At 40.1% G+C, this 9,183-nt stretch overlaps 1 pseudogene; it reads right to left on the reverse strand.

Moving 5' to 3' along the window:
- Positions 1-6,080: 6,080 nt before the first annotated feature.
- LOC125162921 (casein kinase II subunit alpha-like) lies at positions 6,081-7,232 on the reverse strand (annotated as a pseudogene).
- Positions 7,233-9,183: the final 1,951 nt, after the last annotated feature.

Raw genomic sequence — 9,183 nt, forward strand, 5'->3', positions numbered from 1 at the left:
TTGAAATTTATGTTTTTAAATGATTAAAACAGAAAAAAATTTAAGATAAGCTATCTTAACAATCTAGGAGAAGAGGAGATAAAACTCAACATAACTAGAAGGGAAAAGTAATAAGGATAAGAGGAGAAAACCCCAGAGTTTTCTCCATTGGTTTACATACCCTCCCACCCCTATCTCTGTGTTCTGAGTCACTTTGGTTGGTAGATTCAACCAAATACAGGAAGACCACCAGTCAGGTGTCTCTGCACAAGTTCATTATCCATTTCTACCTCTCCTTTTGGATTTTCAAATATAGAAGAAACCTCCACAAACATCCAGTTTCTTTAAGGGCATGGATTCAACCAACAGATCATCCTGCCAAGGATCACCTCATCTAGGCTGGCAAAGCCTGAAGCCCCACACCTTTCTCTCTGCAGCTTGTCTGTTGACTCTTGCTGATATCAGAGCCCATAAACATAGGAAATGACTTGAGGCTGGAGAATGGTGATTGTCTCCTCAGCAGATGCCCTGGTGGCAGAGGACTAGAGTCTAGGTTTCCTAGCTTCTGGTTTGGCAGTCTTGTTAGTACATTTCTGGTTTTGAGTCAATAGTGCCCCTGTGTGCCATAGTAACAATAAGATAGTCATTAACTACGTTATCCTTCCCTGATCCAGTAGTGAGGTGCCTTAATTTACACCTGACAAGTGAATATTAATGTTTAATGAATTGATGGATTATAAACAATAATTTAATATAGGAAATTAATGTAATTATACATTAATATAATAAATTAATGAATCTAATGTTAAATCAGTTAAGCACAAGTGCTCTTTCTAAGGGGTCTTTAAGGAGAGACACAAAATGTAGAAGTTTCTGTAAAAGGCCCTAGAAATGTTTTGTGGGAAGAAAGGGACATGCTTCTTGGGGTGGCCCTGAACTCCAGGACTCAGGAAAATTCCATCTGGTGGAAGGAAGATGTCTTGTTTGGATGAAAACTACAAACCAAATGAGCCTTACACTGAATGCTGTCCTACAGAGCAGTGGAGGAGGCAGTGCTTCAGATGGAAATAGAAAATTTTGCTATATGAAGTGAAAATCAGGAAGACCAAATAATTCTATTGGAATGATAAAGGAGAAACATTAGTCTAGAAGTCTGAACACCTGAGTCTGAATCTTTTTGGGTCATGTTTGACATGTCACTTTATCTCCGTGATCCTCCCTTTCTGCATTTGCAAAGCAAGCGTTACCGGTTCAGACTCCTCCAGGTCTGTGGGGAAATGACTGTATGAAAGTTAAATTCAGCTCCATTTGACAACAGACAAAACAGTCTCATTAAGTGATTATGGGATGACTTATGTTGGACAAGTTTTAGTCTGTTTATTCATAAGTTGGATTTAATATTTCAAAAGTGATGCCAATTATGGTCATGTCTGAATATAGTGTTTAGATTTTTTTCTAGCATCAGTTGGAGATAAAGAATGTAACCTCTGCCCTAGCCCCACTCCCTACAATTTCTGAAAGGGTGGGGGGTAAACAGAGTATTTTGCAAACCTTAAATCTTTGACTGACGTTTTGGCACTGCAGAAATTTCTCCAGCCTGGTATGAGAAACTATTTAATATAAGGGAAGCCTCAGGGGACATTCTAGGACAAGTGGCTATGCCTCAGGAATATTTGTACCCAAGCTCAGAAGCTGCATTTGAACAAATTTTAGGTTTGTTTTGTCCTATGAGAAAGAGCCACAATTAGCCTCTTGAGGCTTCCCCAGCTTCACACAACTTCAAACCCATTTTTTCCTTGCTCTGGATCTTCTCTAGTGCCGTGGCCATGGGTAACTTTAGGCTTTTAAGCATGTGGGACTATGGAGTCACCACTGACTCATTGACTATGGATCAGGCCCCAGTGGACAATCTTCCCCCTTTCTTACCTCGGGGGAGGCAGAGATATTTCAGAAACTCCTGCAAGATGGAACAATGGTAACAGGAGCCAATTCCATTAATCATTGTATTAGCTTTACCTGCTGTCCATAGTTCCATCCCCCATCCTTATTTCTGCTTTTGTGAATTACTTTCCTAAATAACCTACCTGTACAAAACCTTCCTCTTGGGTTTCTTTGTGGGAAACCTCAATGTTATTAAAAGTCTAAAATATTTCACTAACACAGGCATCTTTATCATAGTATTCCAGCTGTCCATCTAAAATGTGTGGTTTTACTTTGGCCCTGATAATGACACAAAGTAAAACTCATAATTCACTGAGACAATGGTGATTCTTTTGGTGGGGAGGGTGTATTCCTATCCACTTCTGAGTGAAAAGACCTCAGAGAAGGAACAAGGACAAGAGGAAACAAATATCTTCCATTCAAGTTCAGATACCTTCAGTTCAAATTCAAATGCCTTCCATTCAGATTTGCCCAATTTTCCATCACTTATTTAATACAATTAAGTCATGGTCACATGTCTTAGTCACAAACTTAAAATGAATATTGGAATTAGTTCTTGCTGAGACCTTATTTCAGAACAGGAAGGTTGAGTGTCTCTATAAGTAAGTAGCAAATAAATTTCATTATGGAAAACAAAGGCAAATGCTATTTATACTAAAGCCAGAATTAACAAGTATTTCTATTCTGTTATTTTCTCTTAGATGTTTTTAAGTAAAAGACAGAAAATATCATAATTAAGAGATTAAAAAAATAGACTGATACAAATGCTGTTAAGTGATAGAAATTTTTAGGATACAAGACAAATAATGTATTATTACAGGGATGTAAGTATGAAGTAAAAGTGATGGTCCTTTAAAATAAGATAGAGAAAACTGAAAAATTGAGCACCATTTATCCAAATAATTTCCACCATAATCATATTTGTCATTTTCTAAAATTGTCTCAGTTGTATTTTATCTATAATGGGATGTGGGAATCCAATTTTTGTGAATTCAGTTTTTAAAAAAATCTTCATGTCAGTGGAGATTTTGAGGTCCTGGATAAAAACTATTCAGTTACCTCAGCAAAAAATCGATACAAATAGTGTGTGTGTGTGTTGTGTGTTGTGTGTTGTGTGTGTGTAACATAGCAGTTGGCAAATATGGTCCATGGGCCAAATCCAGTATTTGTATGGCCCACAAACTAAAAATGAATTTTACAGATGTTCATTTACAATGAATACTATAATAAAGAATATTAACTTTATTTTCTTCATTTGTTTTAAAGTTTTTATTTAAAAAGATTAAAGCTCTTCAGGCACAACTCCTTCCTAGCACACTTTGGGTTTGATGTGTCAAATGCAATACAGTTACAACCAATACATCTAGAAGGGATGGGAAACTCCTGATTTCATACTTAAAGAAAAAAGAGACCACTTCAAACAAAGTTAAAAAAACATTTAAAAAACATTTCAGAGTAATTGCCAGCATAGTTGTCTTATATTGGCATTCCATTTCTAGCCACCTAATCACTGCACACACAGGATAGAGCTGAGAAATAGTGTCCCAATGCAAGGTACAGGATGAGGTAATTTGCAAGAACACAAAAGTTGCTACTTTGTAAATCCTTGCCCCACCCCCACTCACCTAATCCGGTCTTTTTTTTTCCCATGCTTCTGCACCGACTTCTTAAGTAACATTTTAAGAACCTCTACATATGTATTTTAAAAGGCATGCCAGAGTCTTCTGCATTCACCTTCAGTTTCTTGAAAGGTCTGATGTGTGTTAGCAGGTGCAGCTTCTATAACACTCCACATCAGCCTCAGCCACACCTAGATTCTCTGAGCTACAAGGGTGGGATGTGGAGTCTTGATTTACAACCCCCTTCCCAACCTCAAAAGAATTCATTAGCCCTAAGTGTCCATTCATATCCCTAGCCAGTGCAAATATAATCACAAATTGCATCTCTGGAAAATCCCGTGCTTTTAGCTTCTGCACAAATTCAACATGGCAACTCCTGCAGCATTCTAGGGCATAGCCAGGTTAAGAACAGGAAATATCCTCTGTAAGTGGCCAAAGGTAAGAAAAGCACCCTGCCACACAGTCAGAACATTTTCCCTGTGGTTGAGAAGCATTTTAAAAGGAGGTTTTAGCTTCCTCTAAAGTTTACCTTTATGTTCACTCAAGCTACCACCTTGATAACATTGCTAGAGCCAAGAAGGGTTATGTGTACCCATGACACCAGGTGAGAAAGGCTTATGAATCTGTATAGGTAGAGGAATGGAACTAAGACTCCAGGCCTTAAAGTATGTTGGAAGAATTTTTCCCAGTTCCTATGGGCAGCTATGTTAATGAAATAGTGGCAGAAAATACAGAGCTGAAGGTTTTGCTATTATACTTGGAAAACTAAGCTTCATTTGGGAAAGCACCGGATAACCTTAGGTGGTTGAATTCCAGTGGAAAATCCACTGCACACACACACACACACACACACACACACACACAAACAGGAAAACTGGCCACTTCTCCATCCTCAAACCCTGCACTGCTGATACACAAAGTAAATGTGATGGCAAAGTTTCCTTAATCCATAGAGATGCTTTGGTTTGTTGCTTTTTAAAGGCTTTTCAACCCTGCCTGGTACCATGGGTTGAAGCAAGGGTGTATAAAAATGGGGGCCATGGGTGACCTCTACAAAACAGGACTCAAGCCCCTCAGAAGCTAATGTGAGACACCTACCCAGTGAGACCTTTACACAGGGATCTTACCCCTCATCTTGATAATACAACCAAACATGTCTTTACACCAAATAAGATTCTTTACACCAAGGAATTCCAGCACTGAAATTTCACATATGGCTGACTTTATATACGAAGGACAAAGTGTTCTATACATATGGACAGAAAGGGGAGGCAGGGCTGTGAGAAGAGTTTACAGTTTTCCCACAGTGACAGGGCTACCGTTTCAATTTCACTGGAGGTAGGGGCTCTGCTCCTACCTGTTAGATGCATTTACAAGACCATGGGCAGGCCTTCCCACTGGGTGGCTGTGAGGGAAGGACGGAATAGGAGGAAAATAAGGTAGAAGGCTTAAAAGGAAACTCAGTGGGGTCACAGCTCCCATCAGTTCTTAAAGCCTTGCTAACTTGAAATCTATGTAGACAATGATTCTTTTCTAAATTTATTTCTTTTGTAAAAAGCAAGAAGTTATGCCTAGTAACTAACAATTCAAAATAGCCAAGTCAGAAAAAACTGAAAAAGATTTTGCCTTCCCCCCCTTACCAGCTGAAGGGCATGTTGGGAAATGAAAGGGGACAGAACTAAGGTGAGGAGACTGGGAAGGAAGGCATTACACTTTTTTTTTTTTAAAGATTTTTTTTTTTCAACGTTTATTTATTTTTGGGACAGAGAGAGACAGAGCATGAACGGGGGAGGGGCAGAGAGAGAGGGAGACACAGAATCGGAAACAGGCTCCAGGCTCTGAGCCATCAGCCCAGAGCCTGACGCGGGGCTCGAACTCCCGGACCACGAGATCGTGACCTGGCTGAAGTCGGACGCTTAACCGACTGCGCCACCCAGGTGCCCCAGGCATTACACTTTTTAAGTAAACTGAAACTAAATTATAAATGAGTTGGAGTTAGGGTTAGGTCAATAAGACATGATTTCTACTGAACAGACATTTTCAGGTCCTGTCTGCCCTTTGGGTAGATTTTCAACATCTCAGTGAAACTAAGACGTATTTCTAGTGGATTCACCAGGACAACCTCACCAAAGCACCTTTGGAGCACAGTGATATTGGCAGCATTACACTGCTCTTAGAGTTTGAGTGCCCCCTCCCCTCCTTCCTTCCCACCTCCCTTAAAGAAGCTACATTTTTGTAATCTCTGGAGAGGTGCCTAACTCCTCTAAGTGTGGGATGGTAGAGATACAACAGTAGACATAGGAAGAGATCTTTACTCAAATGCAGCCATGGGGGTTGAGGCTGTTTTATTGTTGTCCTTTAATGATGAGCAACTGAATGTAGAAGGGAAGAAAAAAATTTATGTATGAAATATTCCACCTGTAGGTAATTTTTTAGGGGATCCCTGAGTTATGAAAAGTTTGAGTTAAAAAAAAAAAAGAAAATCAGCCTTTATAATTTTTTTTAAATGATTTGAACTGTTATAAATCCACAAGCAATGGTTCAGACATGATGCTTCTGAAGTATTTCACTCCTCCCTACCAGGCACAAGTTGCACCAAGAAGAGAATGGACTCCCCTGCCTCTGTTTAGGGATCAGGAGACAGTAGAGGTCAGTACTTCTAAGTGGCAGGAACAAACATCCTAAGGGGATGTTGGCAGCCACAATCACTGGTGAACCTGACAGGGGTCTGAGGGGTGAAGGGGTTGGCACTGAAGAAATCCCTGATATTATATTGGCACTGCTGACAGAGATACTGCCACCTACCCCTCTTTCCCATGTGCTAGATGAGCCCATTCGAGCTTGGTCCTTCATAACAGTGTAGGAATAAGAGTGCTCTATGGCCTCTTTTGTGGTGAGCCATGACGGGAAGTCAGATTGTCAAAGCATTTCCAGGAAATCCAAGGCCTCAGAGCTGACAAGGTGCTGGTTTACACTGTGAACAAAGAATTCCTATTGCTTATAGGAGCATCTGCCCAACATACCATTGAAAGGTGTATCAAATTCCATGTTGCATTTGTCAATATGGTCATATAAGTCTTCTGACCTCAGAACCTTGGCTGTCTTCAACAACTGATTGTAATTGTCACATTCATGGAAAAAATGGCTCCTTCCTTCCAGAAGATCATACTTGCCAGCATACAACCCAAGCTCCACATATCTGACTTATGTATAATTGTACATCTTTTAAATTTTTTTCAACTTTTTTTAATTTATTTTTGGGACAGAGAGAGACAGAGCATGAACGGGGGAGGGGCAGAGAGAGAGGGAGACACAGAATCGGAAACAGGCTCCAGGCTCTGAGCCATCAGCCCAGAGCCCGACGCGGGGCTCGAACTCACAGACGGTGAGATCGTGACCTGGCTGAAGTCGGATGCTTAACCGACTGCGTCACCCAGGCGCCCCTATAATTGTACATCTTATAGCCTACAGTAGCTCAAGACCTTTGAAGTATCAGGAAGTAATTTGGACATTATAACCTTAATCAGGATGGTAAAACTCAGCCAAACCCCAATGTATTAGCTACAGCTTTCTGGGCTCATGACCAGTCATGATATTATGGAACTTCATGTCTCTGTGCCTAATTCCTATGCTGTGAAGTGGAGTATCATACTCTAGGACTTTCAGAATCTCACACATGTAAAATCAAGAATCAGTCTGTTAACATCTGGTACAATTGCTTGAAGTGTGTGCTGTTCATGTGTTCAAAAATAGAGGCCCAGGGTCTTTTACAACACCTGTCAGTGTAATGATGTTGGGATTGACTCATAAATACTCCAAAATTTTTATTGCATGCTTGATTTTCTTTGTCTTTATTGGATTAAGAATTTTAACAACTTTTTCATTAATGTGTAATATTGATGTTGGCATGGACCCAACATGTCAGACAGGGTGACCAACAAAGCTGGACTTGACGTTTGGGTTCAGAAGCCCCTGGGGGGCAAGACCTCATTTCAACATGTTTTCTTCACTCTGTGGTGGAACCGGCAGTGGTGTTTCTGGAGGTTGGCTTTGAACCTCAGTTAACTTTCCTTTTATTCCAAATCATTCTTTTATTAGTAGACATGTTTTACAAAAACTAACTCACATATATGCAAACAAACAAACAAATAAATAAAGTTTGTGGAAATTTATTTTCTCTCTTGTTACATAATAATACCGGCAGATAGCCTTGATTTTGCCTTCCCATTTTCAAAGCCTAAAATATTTACTTTGGACCCTTTGCTGAAACAGTGTTTTAAATCCCTACTGTAATAGTTCTTTAAAGATGAAACATTTTTCTGTATATTTGTGAAAAATCACTGTATTCTTTTTGGTGTTTGCAGTTAATATGATTTGTACAATCACAGTACATTGAATAGAAACCATATCCCCCCACATTTTGGTGTTACCTTTGAGATGTGACCCACACAGCAACAACATGCCCAAATTCCTGGCTTATGATTCCAAGGAACTAAGCAGTTTGATATCATATAAATAAATCTTGCAAAGAAGTCCCTGAATTCTGTATTGGGTTTACTGAAAGGAGTTTATGTATTTTTGTCCCTTCCTAGTGCAACCTATTATTTCTTTAGGGTCCAAATAGTACTTATGCACCAGGAGTTGACATTATTAACTTATTCTTGAATGTATAAGTTAAGGGACACCTGGGTAGCTCAGTCAATTAAGCATCTGACTCTTGATTTTGACTTACGTCATGATCTCACAGTTTGAGGGATCGACCTCCCCACATTGGGCTCTGCACGGGCAGTGTGGAGCTTTCCTGGGATTTCTCTCTCTCCCTCTCCCCCTCCCCCTGCTTGTACTCTTTCTCTCTCTCTCAAAATAAATAAATATTAAAAAAATAAAGTATTTGTTAATAATTTCAACTATGAAAGTACAAATAGTTTTAACAATGACTTCTACTTTGCAAAATTCAGTGGGGTTTTTTGAGGATTCCTTCAGACTAAACACTGATCCTTTATTCTTTCCTAAAAGCCATTTGTGCCCTGACAACTGGTCTCCCCATTTACTTCCTACATCTCTGGCAGTACTTCCTCAGCCTTATTTCTTGAATTATCTGCATTTGCTAAGTTTTCAAATATTGAAGTTACTCCAGCCTTAGTTACTAGACTCCTTTCTTACTCCACAGTTTCCTTAGTTTATCTCAGTCATTCCCAAAGGTCTCAGCTACTATTTGATAACTTCCAGGTAAGTATCCCCTCTCTATCTTTTCACTCACAGATCCAGGCCACCCAGAAGCTTTTCCAGAGCACCAGCTACACCACAGTAGGGAAGACACACTGGTCTTTCAACTTCACATACATACTCCTAGCTCTTGATGGTTTACCTCCCAAACTGGCTTCCTCTTCCTGATTCCTATCTCAGTGAAAGGTCCCAGTAGTCACTCAGTTGTACAAATGACAGATGGGGAATTGCCCCCACAGCCAGTCCAGGCCCATTGCCTGCAGCTCAAATCAGGTCATGCCATTTCCACTGATGGTTTTCTATTACCCTGAGGTGTGGTGACCAAATGTCCTGGGGCACCCAAGACTGAGGCCCGACATGTGGGCCTCTTGGCTTTAAAATTGGGACAGTCTTGGGAAACTTGCTCCCATTTGCTTGA

Source organism: Prionailurus viverrinus, chromosome A3 (assembly GCF_022837055.1).
Source record: "Prionailurus viverrinus isolate Anna chromosome A3, UM_Priviv_1.0, whole genome shotgun sequence".
NCBI lineage: Eukaryota > Metazoa > Chordata > Mammalia > Carnivora > Felidae > Prionailurus > Prionailurus viverrinus.